The sequence below is a fragment of the Pleurodeles waltl genome, chromosome 3_1 (assembly GCF_031143425.1).
Source record: "Pleurodeles waltl isolate 20211129_DDA chromosome 3_1, aPleWal1.hap1.20221129, whole genome shotgun sequence".
Classification (NCBI taxonomy): Eukaryota; Metazoa; Chordata; class Amphibia; order Caudata; family Salamandridae; genus Pleurodeles; species Pleurodeles waltl.
Window position 1 is genome coordinate 550,661,492 of NC_090440.1, and position 26,968 is coordinate 550,688,459.

At 47.8% G+C, this 26,968-nt stretch overlaps 1 protein-coding gene across 4 annotated transcripts in view; it reads right to left on the bottom strand.

Moving 5' to 3' along the window:
• The window catches only part of ITGA11 (integrin subunit alpha 11), a 574,736-nt gene that overhangs the window by 355,506 nt on the left and 192,262 nt on the right, over nucleotides 1-26,968 (bottom strand). The gene's annotated exons all lie outside the window — the stretch shown is intronic.

Sequence of the window (26,968 nt, forward strand, 5' to 3'; positions counted from 1 at the left end):
ACCTGCGTGCCTTTGAAAATCTGTGCTAGTGTAAGGCAGCGCAAGTCGCTGCCTTGCATTACACTATGTTGGGAATACGCTACATGAGTGGAGCATGGGTGTTCCGACGCATCCAACCATTTACTCTAAGGATTCGCAGATTTACCAAAACTGGTAGATTTGAATGTTTGAAAGGGCCTCTTTTGACATGATAGCCCCCCACTTTTTGCCTGAAAAATGACATGGCATCAAACTGTAAGTGCCCTGGGCCCCTGCTAAACAGGTTCTCAAGGCCAGATCTCTTTCCCCAAAACTGTACTATGTTTGACACTTCAATTAAGTCCCTAGTAAATGGTACCCCCTGGTAGCTAGGGCATGGGTAATAAAAAGGGCCCCATAGAGCTGCAGCACCAATTGTGCCACTCTGACAGGCTCCATAACAGCCTCATGCAGACTGCCACTGCAAGTGCATGATGTGGTGAACCTAAAAGTTGCAAATTCGACATGGCACTCACCCAGAGTGGCATGTTTACTAACACTGCATGCAACATAGGAAGGTCACCCCTCTGGCAGGATCTACAGCTCTAAGTCAGGGAGCACTGTAATGCACATGAAGGTATATATGTGCATGAGCAAATATGCCCTTACTGTACCTTTGCAAAACCTTAAGACATAGTAAGTGTACAGGGAAGCCATAGCAAATAAGTGTGCTGGACACTAGTCATCATGAGTTCCCCAGCTTCATGATGGCCCCTCTGAATACTGGGTTGTTTGGTATCAAACAACTCAGAATAATAAACCCACACAGATGCCAGTGTTGGATTTCTTATAATATGCACCCAGAGGACACCTTTGAGGTAGACCCTGCAAAACCTAATAGCCCTGGCATGGTTGCTGACTGGTCTAAACAGGCTGCCACCACCAGGCAGAAGTGTGGACTCCTGGGGTGAGAGCCTCTGCCCTCAGGAGCCAGAACACAAAGCATTCCCAGGGTGGAGGTGTTACACATCCTCCCCCAGGCATGCACCCTGCACCAGCGGTCAGCTTCAAATGTTTTACAGCCTTTGAAATCTGTGCCTTGCCTCTGCTGCTAGCAGCAGATGGCCGTCCAATGATCTGTACCCCAGTTTGAGTAGGAAATCTTAGCCAGAGTAGGAGGAGTGACCCCCCTCAGCCTGCTCCACCCCTCAGGTGTGGCAGACGAAGTGGCCACTCCATTTCATTTTCCTACATCTTGGATGGTAGGAACATAGGCAATCAGGGTTAGGGATGTGACCCCTTTCAACAGGAAGTGGTCACTTAGTGGTCGTAGCCACCCTAAGGTAGGTGGCCCATTGGTCACTACCAGGTACTCCCCCTAATGTCCGCTAAATGCAGTATTTAGTGGCCATCCCTAGACCTACAGATCAGATTCAATGAACACAAGAAGATCAGGAGTAAAGAAGACCTGAGGTACGAGAACAGAGGTCTGAAATATTTTTGTAAATTGGTCTTGAGTTATTTCTCTGAGTGTGTGCCCACATTTATTGATACTGTGACTACAGTAATGCTTAGCACATCTCCAAGATAAACCTAACTGCTCACCCAAACTACCACAAAAACAGAGCAATAGGTGGTCTGCTTTTTACCTCTGGATACCAAAGTGGGGTTGTATGGGCTCTGCACAGTGTACGTCTTTTTGACCAGAGAGCCAGCCTCCTACACTGAGTATGCATCAGAATTGTACGCCTTCCCAGTGGTGGAGCAATAAGGAGAAATATCTTTATATCTCCTTGTTGTTTCCTCTTTTTAGGTGAGCTGTTTTCTTTAGCACAGTCATAAAGATGAAAATGTCTCTAAGGATTGTTTTTGTGGAAAAAGGTGTCCCTTTCTGCACGAAAACAATCCTGACTGTAACAAAGGCACCCTGTCAGCACAGAGCGAGGGTGCCTGTGTTGGTGCTAGGCTGCAGGCTGTGCACCTGTGTAGGCAGAGGACAGGAATGCTCCATTTCTCTATAGATATGGTGCATTCCTGCCCTCATCCTTTCAAGCAGCACACCAAGTTGTCTTGCTCTGTTTTGAGAAATTTTTTTAGTTCTAGGCCTAAATAACTATTCAAAGCAGCAGTCAAAATGCATAAAAAAATTATGAATACTGCAGTGGGGAAAGGGTCAGTGAACACAGAGGTGGAATGAAAGGGGTGGGTAAAAACAAGGGAATACTCTGTAACTATTTTATTGATCTTTCACCATCAAGTAACAACATATGAAATAATGTGCACTTTGAATGAAAAATAAATGGGAGTTAAACCAATTAGGGAGAAATGCACTATTTTACGTTGTGAAACATCTATTGGTTAATGGGATCACTACATATGCCTATGTGCACAACCAGAGGCCTGTAGAATTGAATCCTGTTTGGAGCAGCAGGAAAAAGTGACTTGTGCATATTTAGTGCGTTGGGCCCTGGAAGCACTGTAAATGTGTAAGTCATTATCTTAAACATGCATTACACACAGCATACTGTAGACTGCCATAAAATGTGCATATAAACATAGGTTAAAGATGAATAGTGCTTCTAAAGTATAGATTTCAGTAATAGACTATACCTAGTGCCAACATTTTTTATAACTGCCCATTAAAAGCACGTACTCCGCAGCTCAGCTTGGAACACCCTTACAGTACTCCTCAAAAAGAAAATATCTTTGTCAGAGGACGGTTCAAGTGACACCAACAATTAATGCCTATATTGGCCCTAGAACAGCTTTAACAATTGAAGATTTAACCAATTGACTGATGACCCTCTATCTTTCAGGAAACACCTTAAGACCTGGCTTTTCAACCAGTAGCTCCCTCCCTCCCCCCCAGAGCCTTGAGACCCTCTGGGTGAGTAGTGCGCTTTACAAATCCCTGATTGATTGATTGATTGAATTGCATAAATTTGCATTACTTTCGGGAAGCTGGAACCCTGGCAAGAAGGCTTGTTTCTTATTTATCTGTCTGCCCCTTCCCCAAGGACACAGAACAGAAGACTCCATCCTTCCCACTTCAGCTGGGGAATTCTCATTTATTGGAATAACTTTTGCCCTTCAGTTGAAAGCCTAAAATTAAAGGCAAATGTCGCCTGTTAAACCATTAATCATTGACGATGGACATTAGGGTGAAATTATAGACAGTCTGTGAAAATTACAGACAAGGTCACCTTAGCTTTCTAGCTTTGTCACTGTTTTCCTGTCTTTCTCCTGACCATTCTTTCTCGCTTTTCGGCCTTTCTGTCTTATGCTCTGGGTTGGCATAACGGCTGAAAAGTAGTTTGGTCCCCAAAAACGGATACAAGTATTAGGTGCACAATGGGGTACAACATGTGGGTTGTTAAAAGAATAAATGGGGGTACCTTCAACTATGACCTGTTCATGCATCTCAATACATACACAGCACCGCCTTCCCTGTAGCTGGGGCTGTCACAATTGGGGCAGAGTGGACATTATGGTCTGGGCCCTCTGCTTTCCAAAGCCCCACTCCCCTTAAGCAACATTTATGTATTCATTTTTAAATGCTAGTAAGTCTGTTGTCTTCATTAAGATGTAGGCAGCTTGCATGGCAAGACTACTGATGGTGCTATACACCATGTTTTCTCTTTCCCTGGAGTACATTTTTAGGTCTCGCCAGCAAGAGTGAATGCGCTCTCGCTTGCAAGAGATATTGGATACAACAAAGGGATTGCTGCTCGCCCATTGCTTAACATTCGTTGGCTTTATTGTCACTCTTATTTACTGCCTTCTAATTGGTCAGTATGTGCTGGCTTAGCTTACCCTTCTTTCGGCTGGAGCATGGATAAAGTACTGATTGCTTTAGCTTGATTGCTGCCCTTCCACTGATCCCACTGTGATTGAGGCACTACTTTTATCTTTTCTCCTTATGTTGTCCTTGTTGAACCTCTGGCCAATAGTAGCTATGTTTTACTATCCCAAACAGACTTCAAAGAAGCCATTTTCTCCTTTGAGATGAATGTTTATTGTGGCAAATGTGTTATGTGCTTTTATTGTGACCACAGATGTTATCTGCTTCCAAATGTATTTTCACTACGACAGTGGTTCCCAAACTTTTTCGACCCGCGGCTCCCTTGACCTATTGGCAGTTGGCCGTGGCTCGCCGTCACGTTACTTTTTTTGGCAGGTGGGAGGATGTAAGCCCGGCATCGGGGGTACTTCCATTTTCCTCCCAGAAATCAATTGCTGTTAAGGTATTATAATCGTAGTTGTGATCTATTTTGTCACTGAACTGATGCTGTAATAAAGCACTTTATCAGGAACAAATACTCACTTTACCACCTCTCCTGTTTACTCCAGGCCTTGAAGCCTTAAACCACACGTTCCTGCCATGAAAGCATCTTCTTCAGTGGCAGCAGCTTGCATCATATTCTGCATGTCACAGAACTAAATAGAATATATATCTCTGACAATCCTTAGCAACACATATGACACAACCACTAAGCAGCCAATTTAAACATTTATTTTCTTGGGAATTCTGACATTAACATCAGCAACCTGAAAAGGGCAGTGTTGGCTACATTCGCAGAAGGACCTTCAATAGAAAAGTCTGTTGCAGATGGCATCCGAATGCCATATATAGCTGAGCTATAACTGAAATGCAATGGGAGTAACTTCCTATTCAAACTATCTCAGTGCCAGTACACTAAGAAGGTGATATCCCCTCAGACATGAACCTGATGCTGAGGAAGCCAACCTTCCTCCAGCAGCAGGCAGGTCACTGTTTTCCTTAAAGGAAAAGAAGGGCAGCGTGAACCTCTGAGCACCCTTTAAGATGGCTATCCAAACCCTGCGCTCATCCTTGCATTTCTCACACATGCAAAACTGAAGCAGTTGAGGCATCCATCTCTCTCTTTGCTGAAATGCAGGTTAGAGCAGGAACCGCTGCTGCAGGTGGGAGGGACTCAGTAGGAGTAAGAATAGGAGTATTCAGAGTAAGAAGGAGGAAGTAGAGTTAAGAGTAGGAATATTTAGCAGAGTAACAGACAGCGAATAGCTGCAAGAGTAAGAAGGAATATTATTTAGAGTAAGCAGAAGCTTTGTTGCTAGTAAAGTGATGAAAGTAAGAATGACAGAATGAGATAAAGATGATAAAAGAACAAATCCTTTCATTTACTTCTAACAAAGAATCTGTGCTAGTAAAGCTGGATGTGCTTTCTTTTTCATGCACAGATCACATTGAAGTAAGGGACTTTAATTAGGCACTATTGCAGCTTGCTTCAGTTGGTTAAATATCACATGCACGCAGCTGAAATAGGTAATATTTACACGTTTTAAGGTGATCAGACACTGCTGATATGCACTACCTGGCATTTATAAGCACGTTATTGCTGTTTCACTGGCTCACTAAGGTACAATGTCTATCTGTACAATAGTTTACAGCTATACCTGTCTCTGTAACATACCTTGTATGGAAGAAGAGTACAGTGGAAGGTGGGCTGTGGTGCATTAGCAGGCATCCAGCCCAGATCTGACTGTAGTCGCTAGGCTGATTATCCTATGATCTTCGTCTTATAGACAAATGTTAGCTGTGTAATAAACTGCCTATCTGTAGGGCCCTGCTGACAAGAAAAACAAAGTGCACAAGACAATAAAGGTACCTACATACAGACAATGCATCTGTACTGCACACATTTTTCAAAAGTGTTTGTCTTAGGGTGGCTTATTCTGAGTAAAGTGTCTGTGACCTATCCTTGAAGGGACAGAGTTAGTTGTCTGTGACAGCAGGTCTTCCATGAAGGCCTGAGTATGCATTATTTGCTGAGCAGAAGAAATGCCCTTTACAGTGCTTTACTGCATATTTCTTTACTGTTTATTTTATTTTTGGAGCTTGTGTATTAAATTAATGTTATTCACATTCACCCTTAATGACCTTTATAAGCAGTCTTCCTTGTCTTCTTACCTAGGTCGAGGTTATAAGAATTAGCATGTATATTTTAATTATACTGCACAAAAGGTTTTGTTAAATTGCATGAAGTGATTTCTAAAATTCACTCGAGCAACACTTCTGAACTGTTTAGCTCAGGGCCAGGACCTGTTAAATAACTCTGAGTTGAGAGATGGTTTTATGTTTCAGTGTCATCCATTAACACTGCAGTTAGCAGGAGGCCAGGGCAAGTAGTGACAGCAGATATTTATAGCTATTCCTCCTTTTCCCAAACCATGTGCTTAGTGCATGGCGCCCCTGGCTAGTTTAGATGGCGCACCTGGGTGCCACAGCGCACAGATTGGAACCACTGCCATGGACATGGGCACAACTGCTTTCTTTATGTGATAGGCTTTTTGTCAAAGGTTATTGTTTTTTTTCTTTTTCACGCATAGGGAGATTAACTGATTTGCTCAGACTCAGAATAGTTTGGTGCTGAGACCTAATAGGCATTGGCAAAGACAAAAGCTCTTGCCTTTGAGACTATTGGCTTTGACACTGCCTTTTGTTCATGCTCTACAGCATGGGCATTGCCAACTTTGGCAATGTTTTATAGCCATGCTGTATAGTAGCATGGTTTGCTGTGCAGCATGGCTACAAGCAATAATTAAAAAAGGACTATGATGCATTGAGCACTAATGAGCTTTAAAAAATGCATTAGCCCTGGCTGCATCACAATGCTCTTTAAAGTGACTTTTAGTCTCATTGCAAAGCATCCATGCTTCTGTACAGCATGGCTACTACACACTGCCAAAACCAATAGCTGTCATAGGTGAGAACTACTGGTTTTGCCAAATCTTGTTTAGTAGTTAGAAACAGGTGCTTTTAACACCTGGAAAAACAGAAGAAGCCCCCACATTTCGTTTTGACCCCAGGCCTTGAATACATTTTGAAAAATTCCGGGAAGCCTCGATGGCACAGCAGGTTCTTCAATCAGCCCAGCGAGATGTCCCTCTTGCACCCTTGAAAACTGTGAACAAACAACATTCAGTGGTACCTGAGAGGAGTCAGCATTTGTTTATATTGTAAATGCAGAGGAGGAGCTGCAGCACAGAACTCCTCCTGCAAAACACATAAACATGTTTTACTTAGAGATGCCAATAAGGAACAATGCAAGCTGCCCTGACCTCAAGGAGTCAGTACATGGACCAGAACCAGCTTTTAGCTTGACATAGCCAAGTGAGCATTAGTCTGACCGAAACAAGGATCAATCTATATTGGGAATACTCATGGCCACAAAAAGCAAAATTCTCATGTACTTGATGGTCACAATGTGCTCACTGCACTTTCATACTCACAGGCCTGGCGAAACTGTCTGGTCACATTCTGGTCTAGCCCTCTAAAACCAGCTCTGAGTGTCCCGGCATGATGATTCAGTGCTCCACTCTCTGAGCACATGCAGGCCACCAGAGATCATTTCCTGCGGAAGGGGCACTTTGCTTCTTTGCTCGCGCAGGGCGCACCTTCTTGAGTATTCCGCCACCACATCCATCAAATTCTACTCGAGCTGCCTGTCAATTCGGATTCGATGTGCACCCACCTGGCACGTGAGCCTGATCCTCACCAGCATGGTGGCACTGCGCATGTGTGGTGGTTTCGTCCGTGCGAACCACTCCAGCTTGATTGATTCAGTTTGCATCACTGGATGCCTTCTGCGTTGCATTCTCCTCGATCGGCTGTGGTGCAGGCGCTGTCTCTAGGCACAGTGTGGATGACGTTCACCAATGCTACATACGCATGTTGGAGCGACCAAGGAACAATGCACGTCATAGTCCACCGAGCACCCAGGAACCTTCCACCCTTCTTAAAATGAATATTTTACAACATTCGCCTAACGGGTGGGTCAGTCTAGTGAGATATTTTAACAACCTTATAGATATGACTGTAAATTATTTCTTACACAAGGAGTTCTTCGCGTGTGTGTAATATTGAAGAAGACATCCTGGGTAGAGGAAAAAACAGTCACCATCAATAAGAAGGCTCGTTTGTTGGATGAGTCTGTGAATATTTAGGCCCATATTTATATTTTTTTTATTTGCGTCACTTTTTGACGCAAAAGCGGCGGAAACATAAAATACAATTATATTTTGTAAGTTTACGCTGCTTTTGCCTCAATGACGCACATGCGGCGCAAAAAAAGAATAAATATGGGCCTTAGAACCCTACTGTGACAGGATGGCAGTGTGATATTGTGCACCATGGTGTGAATTTACTACTGTTTGCGATGTAGCAAGAGGTTTTATTACCCCGTTAAGGTCCTTATTTCGAGTTGGGATACTTCACCTGGAGCGATAACTCGCTGAAGTAACCCAAGCTGTATTTCTAAGTGTGCCAGGTATGGAATTATCAGGTTTGAAAACTCCAGACCCCATTGTTCTAAGCCCGGAGACACCAGCCCTGCAGAAACCCCAACCCTACAACTTTCAAGGGGGAGCAAATCTCTCCCTAGACAGGCACAAGCACCTCCGACCCACCCCCTGCCTCAGCCCCCAAAACCCCAAAGGTACCCGCGCTGACACTTTCTAAAATTTCAGCGGTTTTAAGACTTCTCCGTAAAGCACCCGGTAATACAGAGTTCGATCAGTCTTTCCCCATTTCGGCCGCTAAAGAAACTTGCAATATCTGGACTTTCATGTGGAGATACCAAGTGGTAATGTAGATTCTGGCATCTACGTATATCTGCACCAAAGTCTACCCAACTCATAATGAGTGCCTTCGTGGCAGTCACTTTATCAAACAGCAATGAAATCTGTGATCTGTAGGATCCGTGGTGTGGGTCTCCGCAGCAGGTACTCTGCCTTCGGAGCGTCTTAACTGTCTCTCTCAGACTTCAGCATCTCTGAACAAGCGCGAGCGCTCATGCTGTGCCCCTGGGGTGCAAGCAGGCTGTTATCGCCTGCCAAAACTAAAATAGCGGGACCTTCCAAATATGTCATAATTTCACGCATTTCATTCAACGTATGCCAAAGTTATACTCTCATGTTTCCCGTTCGGTAGCATCCGAAAGTCTGTAACATTATATATTATTGTAACCAACGACGCCTTCTATGTACATGATTCCTTTGAGAATCGGAGCACTGAGCACGATGCATTCTCATCACAGCTCCGAGTTACTGCCTCCCGCATGCCCGATCTTAGAGCCCTGCAGGTCTCTTGCACGTGAGGGCCAAGCATGACTCCTGCTGCATGTCAGGGTTCAGCAGGACTAGCGGGTCAGATCTTAGGGACTCTTGCATGTGAGGGCCAAGCATGACTCCTCCTGCATGTCAGGGTTCAGCAGGACTCTAGCGTGTCAGATCTGCAGGACTCTTGCACATGAGGGCTAAGCATGACTCCTGCTGCATGTCAATGTTCAGGAGGACTCTAGCGTGTCAGATCTTAGGGACTCTTGCATGTGAGGGCCAAGCATGACTCCTGCTGCATGTCAGGGTTCAGCAGGACTCTAGCATGTTAGATCTTAGGGACTCTTACACGTGAGGGCCAAGCATGACTCCTGCTGCATGTCAGGGTTCAGCACGACTCTAGCGTGTTAGATCTTAGGGACCCTTGCACATGACTCCTGCTGCATGTCAGGGTTCAACAGGACTCTAGCGTGTTAGATCTTAGGGACTCTTGCACATGAGGGCCAAGCATGACTCCTGCTGCATGCCAGAGTTCATCGGGACTCTAGCATGTCAGATCTTAGGGACTCTTGCACGTGAGGGCTAAGCATGACTCCTGCTGCATGTCAGGGTTCAGCACAACTCTAGCGTGTCAGATCTTAGGGACTCTTGCACGCAAGGGCTAAGCATGACTCCTGCTGCATGTCAGGGTTCAGCACAACTCTCGCGTGTCAGATCTTAGGGATTCTTGCACATGAGGGCCAAGCATGACTCCTGCTGCATGTCAGGGTTCAGCAGAACTCTAGCGTGTCAGATCTTAGGTACTCTTGCATGTGAGGGCTAAGAGTAGCTCTTGCTGCATGTCAGAGTTCATTGGGACACTAGCATGTCAGATCTTAGGGACTCTTGCACGCGAGGACTAAACATGACTCCTGCTGCATGTCAGGGTTCAGCAGGACTCTAGTGTGTCAGATCTGCAGGACTCTTGCATGTGAGGGCTAAGCGTAGCTCTTGCCACATGCCAGAGTTCAGCAGGACACTAGCATGTCAGATCTTAGAGCTCTGCAGAACTCTTACACGCGAGGGCTAAGCATGACTCCTGCTGCAAGTCAGGGTTCAGCAGGACTCTAGGGTGTCAGATCTGCAGGACTCTTGCACGTGAGGGCTAAGCATGACTCCTGCTGCATGTCAATGTTCAGGAGGACTCTAGCGTGTCAGATCTTAGGGACTCTTGCATGTGAGGGCCAAGCATGACTCCTGCTGCATGTCAGGGTTCAGCAGGACTCTAGCATGTTAGATCTTAGGGACTCTTACACGTGAGGGCCAAGCATGACTCCTGCTGCATGTCAGGGTTCAGCACGACTCTAGCGTGTTAGATCTTAGGGACTCTTGCACATGAGGGCCAAGCATGACTCCTGCTGCATGCCAGAGTTCATCGGGACTCTAGCATGTCAGATCTTAGGGACTCTTGCACGTGAGGGCTAAGCATGACTCCTGCTGCATGTCAGGGTTCAGCACAACTCTAGCGTGTCAGATCTTAGGGACTCTTGCACGCAAGGGCTAAGCATGACTCCTGCTGCATGTCAGGGTTCAGCACGACTCTCGCGTGTCAGATCTTAGGGACCCTTGCACATGAGGGCCAAGCATGACTCCTGCTGCATGTCAGGGTTCAGCAGAACTCTAGCGTGTCAGATCTTAGGTACTCTTGCATGTGAGGGCTAAGAGTAGCTCTTGCTGCATGTCAGAGTTCATTGGGACACTAGCATGTCAGATCTTAGGGACTCTTGCACGCGAGGACTAAACATGACTCCTGCTGCATGTCAGGGTTCAGCAGGACTCTAGTGTGTCAGATCTGCAGGACTCTTGCATGTGAGGGCTAAGCGTAGCTCTTGCCACATGCCAGAGTTCAGCAGGACACTAGCATGTCAGATCTTAGAGCTCTGCAGAACTCTTACACGCGAGGGCTAAGCATGACTCCTGCTGCAAGTCAGGGTTCAGCAGGACTCTAGGGTGTCAGATCTGCAGGACTCTTGCATGTGAGGGCTAAGCGTGGCTCCTGCTGCATGTCAGGGTTCATCAGGACTAGCTGGTCAGATCTTAGGGACTCTTGCATGTGAGGGCTAAGCGTGGCTCCTGCTGCATGTTAGGGTTCGGCAGGAGTGCAACGTGTCAGCGCTTAGAGCTCAGCATGACTTATATACACTCTAACTTATATGTCATTAGCACTGTAGAACTTGGTGGCCAGTTACTGTCTTCATCTGCAGAAACGTAACCATGTAAAACCACAATAAAATGACTCACACGCTCCCAGTGAAGTTTTTTTGCAGTATGTCTGTGAGCTTTTGTTTTGGAGATGTCGCAGTAGTCTAACTGTCTAACTGGCCAGTTCCTGTGGAACTAGTCGACTCCACCATTCTTTGAATGTTCAGTCCTGAAGATAACTAGACAAGCACCAAAAACAATGGACTAATAGACAAGCAAGCCGTGTTGCAAACCCGGATAAAAGAACCTCCAAACAGAACCTCAACAATATCAGGTAAAACAAAGCTGCACGAAGCGCCTTCTACCTCTCACACACTCTTTAAACATGAACATGCATAAAGCACTGCCACATTCTCTGTAAACCGACCAGACCGTGTGTGAGAACTTCATGCACCTCCCTTCCCAACTCTACAACCACAGACCTCTGTCTTCTGTGACTAACCATGCAGTTCCTTCTCCAGTTGCTGTCACAAAGCCACATTAGTGGCAGTTACAAGCTGCACGAAGAACAGTCTACCTCAGGCTACCTCTCATGTACACTTTAAACACGAGAGCAGGTACAGCAGCAAGACGTTCACTGCAACACCATGCGTCAGTTCCACAAAGACGCTTCCCAACTCTTCCCACAAAGGTTGTACTCCAACCCAGCGGCGGCTTGTACCCTATAAAAGTGGTGGGGTGAGTAAAGTGCCCCACCATTTCGTAAAAAAAACAAAAACAAAAAAAACAACCTAGAACACCCCCTCCCTCCAAACCCCAAAGTAAACCACAACCTCCCTCCAAGAACCAAAATAACACCATAACACTAGCTGTAAACTAAACACAATCACTACACGTGCATGCATTACACAGTGACATGCATTACACACACATGCGTTACACATTTAAAATAAAAAACGGCACTTACCCACAGGCTGTGCATCCTCCTTTGTGTTCTTCTGCTCTCCGATAGAGGAAGAGCTCCCTTAACCAATCCAGATGTTGCCCTCAAGCTGTTAACCAGCATGAGAGCAGCACCTGGATTGGATGGAGCGGCCTGGCTGGACACTCCTTCAGGCCCTGAACGTCTGTGCTTGGTCTCCAGCCAGCTGTCTTTGATGCTCCCCCACCCTCAAGAAGAAACTGCTGCTGCTCCGACCACACGTAGCGCCACCTTAAATCAGTACCGATAGAGTGCCGCCATGCCACTCTACTCAGAGACCTTTTAAGGCATGAGAAAAAGCTATGTCAGGATTGTATTCTGTGACATTCTCGTTCTGCTAAGACCTCTGCAGTGGGTGCATTAACCAACTGACTTGAGTAGTGTTTAACACTAGGCAATAGCACATGCTGTTGATAACCTCCGGAGGTTCACCAACCAAGCACATAGATTAGTTCTAGGCAAGAAGATGGCAAAAGGTGTTGTCTCCAAAATGGTGGAAAAGGAGTCGTGACTCCAGACCTGAGCACTTCATAGCCTCAAGCTTGATAGCAAAAAACATTTAGGGGGTCATTACGACCCTGGCGGCCGGCGGTAAGGTGGCGGTAACACCGCCAACAGGCTGGCGGTGTTCCGCCAGCAATTGTGACCGTGGCGCATTAGCCACGGCCATACCGCCGGCCCCTCCAACATACCGTCAGGCTTCCGCCTGGCAGTCATAATCCCCAGGGCAGCGGTGCAAGTACCGCTGCCCTGGGGATTATGAGTCCCCGACCGCCAGCCTGTCCGTGGCGGTAAACACCGCCATGGAACGGCTGGCGGTAAGGGGACTTGGGGTGCCCCTGGGGGCCCCTGCACTGCCCATGCACTTGGCATGGGCAGTGCAGGGGCCCCCAGGCATAGCCCCGTCGCGGATTTCACTACCCGAATTTTGGGTAGTGAAATGCGTGACGGGTGCCACTGCACCCGCTGCACATCAGCATTGCCGCCGGCTCTATTACGAGCCGGCAGCAATGTTGATGTGACATTTCCGCTGGGCCAGCGGACGGTAACACTGTTACCGTCCGCTGGCCCAGCGGAAATGTCATAATAGGGAGCCAGGAATACCGCCGGCAATGGCGGTATTCTGTCTCCCGCAGCCTCGGCGGTCTTTTTGCAAGACCGCCGAGGTTGTAATGACCCCCTTAGTCTTTGGATGTAAATTTGTCTCCTTCAAATAGAGTTCAGTTAGAGCAAACTCAATACAAAAGTATTACAGTGCTTTACATGAGCACTGGTCACATTACACAAGAACATATTCATTTTTGGTAGCAAGGGGAGAGTAAGTGATTTTCCCAGAATCACAGGATGTTGAGCAGGGGACGAGGCTTGAACCATGTTCTCCAACTCCAAGGTCAGTAACTCTGGCCCTTACGTCACATCCTCTCCCCTAGGGTTCTTTGTCTGGTGCGTGTTGGGGCAGTCTGGGAAGAACTAGTTTTTTTTTAAATATAGTGCTTGATAATACAGGTTCTGCCATTTCATAGTGCTGCAAAGCAGGTGCCATACTTAACAAAATCGCTATCATTTGCAGTTAAGCTGCATCTCCTGCTATTCTCTTTGTATACAGTCAATGTTTTTAAAAAGTGAGGCTGGTATTGCCAATGTAGAGGAATAATTCCTATAAATGTTTAACACAGAAATATATGGCTGCCCCCTTTTCTTTGCTCCTAACTCCTTTGACCCCCTCTTTCTCCGGGTTAAAAGCCACAAAGGTGCCTGTTTGTGGCTTGTTTGATGCTATAGAAGTTTAGGTAAACAAAATAAAGGATTGCATCTCTAGGGTATCACAACCAGTCTGTAAGAATTATGCTTGTTTTGTCCTCTCTCCTGCAGCGACAGGCCTGGGAGGGTTGCTGTGGCACCTGGCATACATCCACTACACTCCAAACCAAATCACATAGGTAAAAGACATTGTCATTTACAACGCCAATAGCTCTAACTCTCACAACTGTGATACCTATTGCATTGCAAATGCTTGTTTTGCTTCTGTGGAAACCTCCTGGGTTAACACTGCTTACTCATGGATGTGTGTAAGTGACCAAGTGAAGGAAAAATGATGAGTGACTGATCGTCCGGGATGGACAGGCCTTTTACTCCACCAGGCATTTTCTGGTGGACTGGGTGCTTGGAGGCCGGTTTTGAAAGTTGAGGACTCTTATAGACCGGTTTTGAAAGCCCAGGACTGTCTCTGGTGCCTCTGTCACTTTCCCAGCTCCCCAATGTTAATTGCAGAGGGGAAGCGAGGGTTGGGGAGAGCGAGAGATACCAGCAAAGAAGAGAAGAGAGAGAATAGATGGATGGGAAGGGAAAGAAAGGACAAAGACAAATGGAGCAGGGGTGGTTTGAACATTTTTGCCACTGCTGCTTTTGGTTCCCTAGTCAGGCCCTGTGGATCATAAAGCGCTGCTGGTGATATTGAGGTCGGGGATGGGAGTGTATTTTTGTTGGGTGGGTAGTGAGTCTGACTGGGGAGTACACGGTTTGGAATGGGTCAGGGCAATGCCATCTGATTATAGCTTATTTATGTTTCTTTACAGTGCGTGCAATGAACTGTTATGCAAATGCTTTAGCCATTGGCTTTGATATCACGTTTATAAGGGATTATGTTCTGAGGCACAACTAAATTGCATAATTCACTTGCTTTTTCCAAGTGTAGTCTACGTATACCCGCGTGTATCACATTTCATGGAACTTGTATTGTATAATCACTGGAAAATAAACTAACAAATGTAAGGAATAACATAAACTAAAGGTGCAGATGAGTTTATCATTTCTGATGCCACACAACCTATGAAAAATGCCAGACAACCTATTTAAGAATTTCGCAATGGCAGCCTAGTTAAAAGAGTTGAATATGAAGCTGTAATGCCAAGTGGCCCTGAGGTTTGTGTGACACTCACAGACAGAGAGCAAAGTCGACAATAAAAAAAAAATTGCATGTGTGTGTACATTTGTGGTATTCGTATAGCATAAACCTAGCCACTAGTCAGTTTCATGGGCTATACATGGTCAAAGGCAAGCATTGCGTTAGCAACTTGTTAGAAATGGGGTTTTTGGTTGGCAGTTAGGTTGCCCTCTGTCCAAGCAAGAACCCTCACTCTAGTCAGGGTAAGTCACACACAATCCAAAATCAGCCTGTGCTCACCCTCCGGTAGCTTGGCACGAGCAGTCAGGCTTAACTTAGAAGGCAATGTGTAAAGCATTTGTGCAATAAATCATACAACACCATAGTATAACACCACAAAAATACACCACACAGTGTTTAGAAAAATATAGAATATTTATCTGGATAATTGTAGGTCAAAACGATCAAAGTTGCAATACGAATTTGTAAAGATATCACTGAAAAGTGATATTAAGAGTCTTTAAGTCTTTAAAAAGCAATAAAGTGTCTTTGAAGCACAGAGTACCTGGTTTCTGGTGGGAAATCTCCTCAGAGGGCCACAGGAGAAGAGATGCGGGGAAAAAGGCGTGTGTGCGTCGATTTCCGCTCAGCACACACAGACTTGCGTCGTTCTTTTCCACGCGGGGAAGTCGGGCGTCGTTTTCCGGCGCGCAGACAGTCTCTTTTTGTGGATCGCGAGGATTACCAGATGTCCCGGGTCTGTGCGTGGATTCTCCTGCTTATTTTCCGGCTGCGCGTCGTTCTGCGGGGCTGCGCGTCGAAGTTTCGATCTCACGGTAGGCGTCGCGTCGATTTCTCCTTGGAAGTCGGGCGGCGTTGTCCTTGCGAGGCCGTGCGTCGAAATTTTGGTCTCACGGCAGGCGTCGCGTCGAATTCTCCTTGGAAGTCGGGCGGCGTTGTCCTTGCGAGGCCGTGCGTCAAAGTTTCGCACTCACGGTAGGCGTCGCGTCGATTTCTCCTTGGAAGTCGGGCGGCTTTGTCCTTGCGAGGTTGTGCGTCGAAGTCTCGATCGTCCCGAGGGCGTCGCGTTGATCAGCGTCGGTGTGCAGCGTTTTTCTCGCCGCGAAACAAGCTGTGCGTCGAAATTTTCGGCGCACGGAGCGTCCACGTGAAAGGAAGAAGTCTTTTTGGTCCTGAGACTTCAAGGAACAGGAGGCAAGCTCTATCCAAGCCCTTGGAGAGCACTTTCACAGCCAGACAAGAGTTCAGCAAGGCAGCAGGGCAACAGCAAGACAGCAGTCCTTTGGAGAAAGCAGGCAGGTGAGTCCTTTGAGCAGCCAGGCAGTTCTTCTTGGCAGGATGTAGTTTCTGGTTCAGGTTTCTTCTCCAGCAAGTGTCTGATGAGGTAGGGCAGAGGCCCTGTTTTATACTAAGTTGTGCCTTTGAAGTGGGGGTGACTTCAAAGAGTCTCTAAGAAATGCACCAAGTTCCCTTTCAGTTCAATCCTGTCTGCCAGAGTCCCAGTAGGGGGTGTGGCAGTCCTTTGTGTGAGGGCAGGCCCTCCACCCTCCCAGCCCAGGAAGACCCATTCAAAATGCAGATGTATGCAAGTGAGGCTGAGTACCCTGTGTTTGGGGTGTGTCTGAGTGAATGCACAAGGAGCTGTCAACTAAACCTAGCCAGACGTGGATTGAAGGGCACAACAAGTTTTTAGTGCAAAGAAATGCTCACTTTCTAAAAGTGGCATTTCTAGAATAGTAATATTAAATCCGACTTCACCAGTCAGCAGGATTTTATATTACCATTCTGGCCATACCAAATATGACCTTCCTGCTCCTTTCAGATCAGCAGCTGCCACTTCAACAGTGTATGAGGGCAGCCCCAATGTTAGCCTATGAAGGGAGCAGGCCTCACAGTAGTGTAAAAACGAATTTAGGAGTTTTACACTACCAGGACATATAACTACACAGGTACATGTCCTGCCTTTTACCTACACAGCACCCTGCTCTAGGGGTTACCTAGGGCACACATTAGGGATGACTTATATGTAGAAAAAGGGGAGTTCTAGGCTTGGCAAGTACTTTTAAATGCCAAGTCGAAGTGGCAGTGAAACTGCACACACAGGCCTGGCAATGGCAGGCCTGAGACAAGGTTAAGGGGCTACTGAGGTGGGTGGCACAACCAGTGCTGCAGGCCCACTAGTAGCATTTAATCTACATGCCCTAGGCACATGTAGTGCACTCTAATAGGGACTTACAGGTAAATTAAATAGTCAATCATGGATAAACCAATCAATAGTACAATTTACACAGAGAGCATATGCACTTTAGCACTGGTTAGCAGTGGTAAAGTGCTCAGAGGTCAAAAGCCAACAACAACAGGTCAGAAAAAATAGGAGGAAGGAGGCAAAAAGTTTGGGGATGTCCCTGTCAAAAAGCCAGGTCCAACATGACCCCCCACCAGCCTAAAGCCAGGGGAGAACAATCACTATCCTGATGTACTTCCCTGTTTGAGGCGACAGAACAAGGACCCAGGCCCACAACAGCAGGGGCATGCTCCAGTTCTTCGCCTTCCTGACTCCCATTGGATCCCTCTGTCCATACTCTCAGGGCCCACTAAGCCCATCCATGGGGAACCTTTCTCCTTTCCTGCGGATCCCATCTGTGCAGCACCTAACCTTACTTTGCTCACAGATGTATCCCAGGAGCAGGATAGTACCCCCATGACCAACATAGTGGTGTTGCCCACTCTACCCCTGGGGTGTGACACTTGTCCCCTCCCCAGGGATAACTCTGTCCACCCGGACAGCAAGCCACAGTGATTACTGACAGCTGCCAGGGATGAGAGCCAGGCCCCAGGCCTCTCAAAGCTCTCCAACCACTGTGGCTGTGGAGAGTGGGGGGCGGTAGCCCCAGGTGCTGGGCACCCTTTAACCACTCTCCCTTCCACCAGGTCAGGGATGACAGCCTGAACCTGGTCCTCCCCTCTGGGGCTTTGTACCCTCCCTCCTGGAGCGGTACCCCCAGAGTCCAACATGGCCAGGGGGCTTACAGAAGTCGCCCTGTACCATTCCTCCACCAGTGCAGGGCTGTTAACCTGCCACTGGCCCTCCAACCTGGGGTCTGTACCTTCAGGTTGGACTAGGGCCCGGGGTGAGGCTTCCCTCCCCCTGCCCTCCCTTCTGGGGTCCAGCCCCCTCCAACTAGGAGTGGCCTCCTCAGAAGACAACATGGTAGGGGCACTGTTATCAGTAGCCCCTCCCTCCAGGTCCGGGGGGACACCCTGAACCTGATCTTCCAGCCCAGGGTCTGTACCCTCAGACTGGATCACCGCCTGGCAAACCAGGACTTCCTGGGAGGCACACCTACCCCCCACCAGGTCAGAGTTTAACCTCTGCACCTGCCCATTCAACTCAGAGTCACCACCCTGAGGTTGAACAATTGCCTGGCACGCCAGGACTTCCTGGAGGGCACACTGACCCTCCACCAGGTCAGAGTTTAACCTCTGCACCTGACCATTCAACTCAGAGTCACCACCCTGAAGTTGAACAATTGCCTGGCACACCAGGACTTCCTGGAGGGCGCACTGACCCTCCACCAGGTCAGAGTTTAACCTCTGCACCTGACCATTCAACTCAGAGTCACCACCCTGAAGTTGAACAATTGCCTGGCGCACCAGGACTTTCTGGGAGGCACACCTACCTCCCACCAGGTCAGAGTTTAACCTCTGAGCCTGGTTCCCCAACCCAGGGTCACCACCCTGAGGTTGGGCAATTGCCTGGCACGCCAGGACTTTCTGGGGGGCACACCTACCCCCCACCAGGTCAGAGTTTAACCTCTGAACCTGGTCATCCAACCCAGAGTCAACACCCTGAGGTTGGACAATTGCCTGGCACAGCAGGGCTTCTTGGGAGGCACACCTACCTCCCACCAGGTCAGAGTTTAACCTCTGAACCTGGGTATCCAACCCAGAGTCAGCACTCTGAGGTTGAACAATTGCCTGGCACGCCAGGACTTTCTGGAGGGCACACTGACCCTCCACCAGGTCAGAGTTTAACCTCTGAACTGGGCCATTCAACTCAGAGTTACCACCCTGAAGTAGAACAATCGCCTGGCACGCCAGGACTTCCTGGAGGGCACACTGACCCTCCACCAGGTCAGAGTTTAACCTCTGAACCTGGTTCTCCAACCTAGGGTCACCATCCTGAGGTGGGACAACTGCCTGGTACACCAGGGCTTTCTGGGGGGCACACCTACCCCCCACCAGGTCAGAGGTTAACCTCTGAACCTGGATATCCAACCCAGGGTCACCACCCTGAGGTTGAACCATTGCCTGGTATACCAGGACTTTCTGGGGGGCACACCTACCCCCCACCAGGTCAGAGTTTGACCTCTGAACCGGGTTAGCCAACCCAGAGTCACCACCCTGAGGTTGGGCAATTGCCTGGCACCCCAGGACTTTCTGGGAGGCACACCTACCTCCCACCAGGTCAGAGTTTAACCTCTGAACCTGGCCATCCAACCCAGAGTCGACACCCTGAGGTTGGACAACTGCCTGGCACGCCAGGACTTTCTGGGGGGCACACCTACCCCCCACCAGGTCAGAGTTTGACCTCTTCACCTGGTAAGCCAACCCAGAGTCACCACCCTGAGGTTGAGCCATTGCCTGGCATTCCAGGACTTTCTGGGGGGCACATCTACCCCCCACCAGGTCAAAGTTTAACCTCTGAACCCGGTTATCCAACCCAGAGTCACCACCCTGAGGTTGAATCTTTGCCTGGCATGCCAGGACTTCCTGGGGGGCACTCTCACCCCCCACAAGGGACACGCCGTCCCCAAGGGCCACACAAGAGTCTGGTTGGCGCAGGTCTCCCGACCTCTGCCCATCCGGCAGAGTCTGGGTTTCCCCCAAACCAGAAACGGTCTCACCTGGGTCATTCCTGGGGGGCTCTGCTCTCAGAGCTGACCCCTGACTTTCAAGATCCTCCACTGGGGTCTGCCACCCCCTCTCAACCCTATGTCTGGACTTCTGCACCCCCTCACTAGGAGTGGTACTGCCAGACACCAGAACTGTTGGGATGCTGTCTACAGTCATCCCCCCAAGTTCTTCTGACACTGCGGGGCTTCCCTCAAAAGGTGGCCCTACGGTACAGGTTAGGCTCTGAGACCTACCTGGGACACTACAATCCTCTCCCACCTCACTTGGTCGGGAACCACCTAGACCACTCCCTTCAGGAGCACCCCCAAATGCCTCTTCAGACTCTCTGGTACTCACCCAAAAGTCTGCCTCCACTGTAAGTTCCCTGGGGTCAGAGAACTCACACTCCACCTGGTGTTGGCGTAGCTCTGGAAAATAAGGACCAGACATATGCTCTCCAGCAATTACATCACTCTGCCCTTCACATGTATTAACCACAGTACCCTTCACCCAACCACCTAGTAACTCAGCCTTGGAAAAGCACTCTACATCACCCTCTTGAGACTGGTGAGACAGTTTCTGTCTGTCCCTGACACTCAACCCAAACTCTTCTGGGATGTCTCTACACTCTATATCCAGGACGTCCACCAGGGGGGAACCCTTTTCTCTGTCACTCTCTGCTAGAGTCAGTAAAGTGTCCCTCCCCCCAGTAGGAATATGACTCCCTGTGCCAGTTCCCCAATTCTTCTCAGGGACCCTGTGCATAACGGGAACTACCTCATACCCTTGAACTGCCTGGGGTGTGTCAACTCCCTTCTTCAAGTTGGGCACCACATCTCTGGGCTTGTGCCCTTCTTCAGCAGTACTAGATGCAAGATTTTTGCTGCCACCATCTGAACTGGACTCAGCCCTTCCGGCCTCCAGTTTCAGCTCTTTACAGCTCAGCTCTTGAGCTGCAATCTTTTCTTCTTCCAGGGCTAAGAGACTTGCTGCCTCAGCCTTTTCAAGAAACTCATCTAGCTCTTCCATCCACCGTGCTTGAGCCATGAGCCATTCTTTTTTCACTGGGTCTCTTTCCTCATCTGAGTCGTCTTCCTCCTCATGTGAGTAGTCCTCCTCCTCCTCTGAGGGGTACTTAGTCATTTGGTTTCTTGCTGCCTCTCTCTCTGCCCATCTGTCTTCCTCCCAGACTATGTAGGCATGTAGCATCTCTGCTTTAGTAGATCTCTTTGCTACAGGAAGGCCACATTCTCTGCAAAGCTTCCTTAGGTCAGCCTTAGTGAGGTGGTCAGTAGGCAAAAAGAATAAGTAGGTAAGCGATCCCATTCTGATAGGATCTTACCAGCAAAAACCAAAATCCAAAGTCCAAAATATCAATAGTATATCCAGGAGGACATCAGAGACCAAAAGTCAAAAGAGATGAAAAATCAAGTTGACCTTCAACTGTGGGTAGGTAGTGAAATACTTAGCTACTGTATGTCACTGCACAAACACAAGTCCTATCCTCACCGCTGATCACCAATGTTAGAAATGGGGTTTTTGGTTGGCAGTTAGGTTGCCCTCTGTCCAAGCAAGAACCCTCACTCTAGTCAGGGTAAGTCACACACAATCCAAAATCAGCCTGTGCTCACCCTCCGGTAGCTTGGCACGAGCAGTCAGGCTTAACTTAGAAGGCAATGTGTAAAGCATTTGTGCAATAAATCATACAACACCATAGTATAACACCACAAAAATACACCACACAGTGTTTAGAAAAATATAGAATATTTATCTGGATAATTGTAGGTCAAAACGATCAAAGTTGCAATACGAATTTGTAAAGATATCACTGAAAAGTGATATTAAGAGTCTTTAAGTCTTTAAAAAGCAATAAAGTGTCTTTCAAGCACAGAGTACCTGGTTTCTGGTGGGAAATCTCCTCAGAGGGCCACAGGAGAAGAGATGCGGGGAAAAAGGGGTGTGTGCGTCGATTTCCGCTCAGCACACACAGACTTGCGTCGTTCTTTTCCACGCGGGGAAGTCGGGCGTCGTTTTCCGGCGCGCAGACAGTCTCTTTTTGTGGATCGCGAGGATTACCAGATGTCCCGGGTCTGTGCGTGGATTCTCCTGCTTATTTTCCGGCTGCGCGTCGTTCTGCGGGGCTGCGCGTCGAAGTTTCGATCTCACGGTAGGCGTCGCGTCGATTTCTCCTTGGAAGTCGGGCGGCGTTGTCCTTGCGAGGCCGTGCGTCGAAATTTTGGTCTCACGGCAGGCGTCGCGTCGAATTCTCCTTGGAAGTCGGGCGGCGTTGTCCTTGCGAGGCCGTGCGTCAAAGTTTCGCACTCACGGTAGGCGTTGCGTCGATTTCTCCTTGGAAGTCGGGCGGCTTTGTCCTTGCGAGGTTGTGCGTCGAAGTCTCGATCGTCCCGAGGGCGTCGCGTTGATCAGCGTCGGTGTGCGGCGTTTTTCTCGCCGCGAAACAAGCTGTGCGTCGAAATTTTCGGCGCACGGAGCGTCCACGTGAAAGGAAGAAGTCTTTTTGGTCCTGAGACTTCAAGGAACAGGAGGCAAGCTCTATCCAAGCCCTTGGAGAGCACTTTCACAGCCAGACAAGAGTTCAGCAAGGCAGCAGGGCAACAGCAAGACAGCAGTCCTTTGGAGAAAGCAGGCAGGTGAGTCCTTTGAGCAGCCAGGCAGTTCTTCTTGGCAGGATGTAGTTTCTGGTTCAGGTTTCTTCTCCAGCAAGTGTCTGATGAGGTAGGGCAGAGGCCCTGTTTTATACTAAGTTGTGCCTTTGAAGTGGGGGTGACTTCAAAGAGTCTCTAAGAAATGCACCAAGTTCCCTTTCAGTTCAATCCTGTCTGCCAGAGTCCCAGTAGGGGGTGTGGCAGTCCTTTGTGTGAGGGCAGGCCCTCCACCCTCCCAGCCCAGGAAGACCCATTCAAAATGCAGATGTATGCAAGTGAGGCTGAGTACCCTGTGTTTGGGGTGTGTCTGAGTGAATGCACAAGGAGCTGTCAACTAAACCTAGCCAGACGTGGATTGAAGGGCACAACAAGTTTTTAGTGCAAAGAAATGCTCACTTTCTAAAAGTGGCATTTCTAGAATAGTAATATTAAATCCGACTTCACCAGTCAGCAGGATTTTATATTACCATTCTGGCCATACCAAATATGACCTTCCTGCTCCTTTCAGATCAGCAGCTGCCACTTCAACAGTGTATGAGGGCAGCCCCAATGTTAGCCTATGAAGGGAGCAGGCCTCACAGTAGTGTAAAAACGAATTTAGGAGTTTTACACTACCAGGACATATAACTACACAGGTACATGTCCTGCCTTTTACCTACACAGCACCCTGCTCTAGGGGTTACCTAGGGCACACATTAGGGATGACTTATATGTAGAAAAAGGGGAGTTCTAGGCTTGGCAAGTACTTTTAAATGCCAAGTCGAAGTGGCAGTGAAACTGCACACACAGGCCTGGCAATGGCAGGCCTGAGACAAGGTTAAGGGGCTACTGAGGTGGGTGGCACAACCAGTGCTGCAGGCCCACTAGTAGCATTTAATCTACATGCCCTAGGCACATGTAGTGCACTCTAATAGGGACTTACAGGTAAATTAAATAGTCAATCATGGATAAACCAATCAATAGTACAATTTACACAGAGAGCATATGCACTTTATCACTGGTTAGCAGTGGTAAAGTGCTCAGAGGTCAAAAGCCAACAACAACAGGTCAGAAAAAATAGGAGGAAGGAGGCAAAAAGTTTGGGGATGTCCCTGTCAAAAAGCCAGGTCCAACACAACTGATAGGAGATGTAGCTGGTTTCGGGGAGCAGAAGTGTACGTTATTGCATTGTGAGCTAGTGTTTTATTAAGAGGTTTGTCTTCAACATTTTACTAAACGGGAGAAGTGTTTGGTCAGTCCTGATGTATACAGAGATGTCATTTCAGATATTTGATGCATAGATGGAAAAGACTTGCTGATTTGTTTTTTCTTCTTTACCCTTCTTAGTCTCTGGCCTGATGGGCACTTGGATAAGGGTGTGTTGAGAGCCTCCACAAATAGTTAGCTTGTCTGTGAGATAAACCAAGGTGTTGGTCATGATTACTTTGTAAAGGATACAGCACATTTTGAAGATGGTGTGGGTTGACAAGGGGAGAAAATGAATTAGACCAGGATGGGGGTTCAAAGCGATCAAGAATCATGTCATTGAGTCTGGTTTGAACAATTTGTTGCTTGATGTTCTTGGCAAGTAATAGGAATTCTGTCTTGGTGGGGTTGAGCATATGGCAGGCGCTGGGCATCCTGGACTGAATGAGGTGCAGGCAGTGTTTGGGCTTTGGATGTCAGAAGCCTTTCATTTAGAGATATGTATCATCAGCATACTGGTGAATTAGGGGACAGTATAAAACCCTGGGGGGCTCTGCAGGTGATTGGGATCTTTCTCGGACCAGGAGGTGCCCATTTAAACAAACATAAGTCAATTGGAAAGGTAGAAGGAGAAACAGTGAATGACTTTCACAGTAAATACCATCTGAAACTCCAGGATGAGGATGGGATGGCCAAATGTGCCAAAGGTAGCTGAGTGTTCCAGCAAAATCAGTAGACAGTGGTCATCTTCATCTGTCATCAGGAAAGTGTTGTGTAAGTTGTTAAAAGTAGAAATCTCAGTGTTGCAGCCTGACCTAAAGCCAAAATAATAGTTATGGAGGAGATGGTTAGCACTGATTCAGTTTTGGAGTTGAGCACAGACTGCTTTTAAAAAGATCTTGCTGATGGAGGGCAGATGAGAGTTGGGCTTATAGCTGGTTAAGGTCATTGGGGTTTAGAGTAATTTTCTTTAGGAGTGGGAATGGGTGGGTGTCAGAGACGTATGCTTGGTGTTGTTGATGTGGATAGTCTGTATTTTTTCCACTGATGAAAAGGGTTTGTTTGCATTGCACTTGCCTATGAAATGTGGGATAGGAGCATCAGGCAAGTGGTAGATGCAATGTTTGATTGTCTTGAAGAATGCTCTGTGTCTGTTAATGCATTCATTGAGTTGTTGGTAAAGTACTTTACTTTGGACTATGTGGTGAGCTGTCTGTGTGTTGCACGAAGGGACTTCATAGATCCTGAGCTAATCGGGCGTCTGGTTTTCTTTCATGTTCAAAGCGTTTATTGTCAGCTGCAGGGTATGGATTGCACTTTCCAAAAAAGTGTTGACGTCATTTAGAAGGGTAAATAGAGGGATGGTGGCTATGACATGCATTTGCACATTGGTAAGAACATCAACATGAAGGGGGTCTAGTATATGAATGAGAAACATTTAGGCCCTAATTATGCCTGTCGCAGTGGCGGTTGGACCGCTGTCAATGTGGCAATCCGGCCTACACATTATGACCGTGGCAAACGCACCACGGTTGAACCGCCGGCACCGCCACATTTTCACCGGCCAATGGCCTGGCGGTCGTAATCCGCCAGGATAGCGCTGCAAGCAGTGCTGCCCTGGGGATTACGACCCCTCTTTTCGCCTGCGTTTACATGGTGATTGCACCGCCATGTAAATGCTGGCGTAGATGGGGAGCAGGGGGCCCCATAGGGACCTCTGCACTGCCCATGCACTGGGCATGGGCAGTGCAGGGGCCCCCATGGCCAGCCCCATCGCGTTTTTCAATATCTGCTTTGCAGACAGTGAAAAGCGCGAATGGTGCTGGTGAACCCTACACACTGCAACATTGTCACTGGCTCAATTATGAGCTCGCATCAATGTTGTGGGCTGTTTCCCTCAGTGGGAAATTTGTAATAGGGCCTGCGGAAAAGCCTTTTCCGCCCGCCGAAGTCAAAATGAGGGGCTTAGTGTTCAAAGGTGCTCACATAGTAAATACACCCTTCCAGCTAAGGTGCAGTGATAGTTCTGGAAACAAAATCCTAGGCCTATAAATTTTGCAATAATTTTACTGAAGCATTCAATATAATGTGGTCCAAAAAGTACAAGTAGAGGCCCTCTTAATGAACCCGGCGGTGTTTACCGCCGTGTTCAGGCTGGCGGTCATTTAACTGACCGCCAGCCCACCTGGGACTTTGCCGGCCACATAAAGAACATTTTGCTGAGCCGGCGGGCAGAAGCATTGTTTCTGCCCGCCGGCCCATCAGAATGCATGGCCAGGACATTGCCGGTGTTTACCGGGGAGACGGGGAGGCTAAGGTCTTTTGTACAAACCAGGGGTGTGGATGGTTTGCAATAAAATGTTGGTGATGCTGACAAGAAGAGGTCAAGGATATGGTACTTGGTGTTTTGGTTGGGTGATGTGCTATACCACATTGAGTGTATAAGTAAGATTAAGGAGGGTGTCTCTTAATGTGTTTTTTTGGGCTTGTGTTGTCTGGGAGGTTGAAGACATTCCACAGGATGGTGTGGGTGAGCCAGATGGATAAGGTGGTGAGAATTTAACAATACATTTCTTGTTCTCCCCAAGTGTCCTGTAGATGAGACGGAATGTGGCAGACTAAGTTGCAGGGAGTGGAGGAGAGATTGGGAAGAGACTTGTCAGGATCTCCATGGAACCAAGCATCACTTGTTTGCTTAGGGTACAGGGCCAAGAGCTCTTATGACTGACAGTGAAATCTCCTCCCTTCTTATGGGCAAGGTCCACATGATGGACGCTGTAGCCTATGTAAAGAAGGGCATCTAAGATGTGCAAGGCTGTGCGGGTGAACCGTATTTGTGTACTGAATATTGTTTGAAGAACACACACCGGGCATGACTGTACATTTTATGCAAATGTTTAAAAATACATTGCAAGGCAGAAACACTGATTTTCAACGACTTTAATTTAAAATTTGTGACTGTGTTCTTTTTTTACTTTTATGCAACTGAATAAGTTACATATGTTCAAGTGTGTGCCTTTCACATTCATACTTTTAGTTTGTTGTACTTTCCTGTAAGTATTCACCCAAGGCATAGCTGCTGATTACCAAATGGCC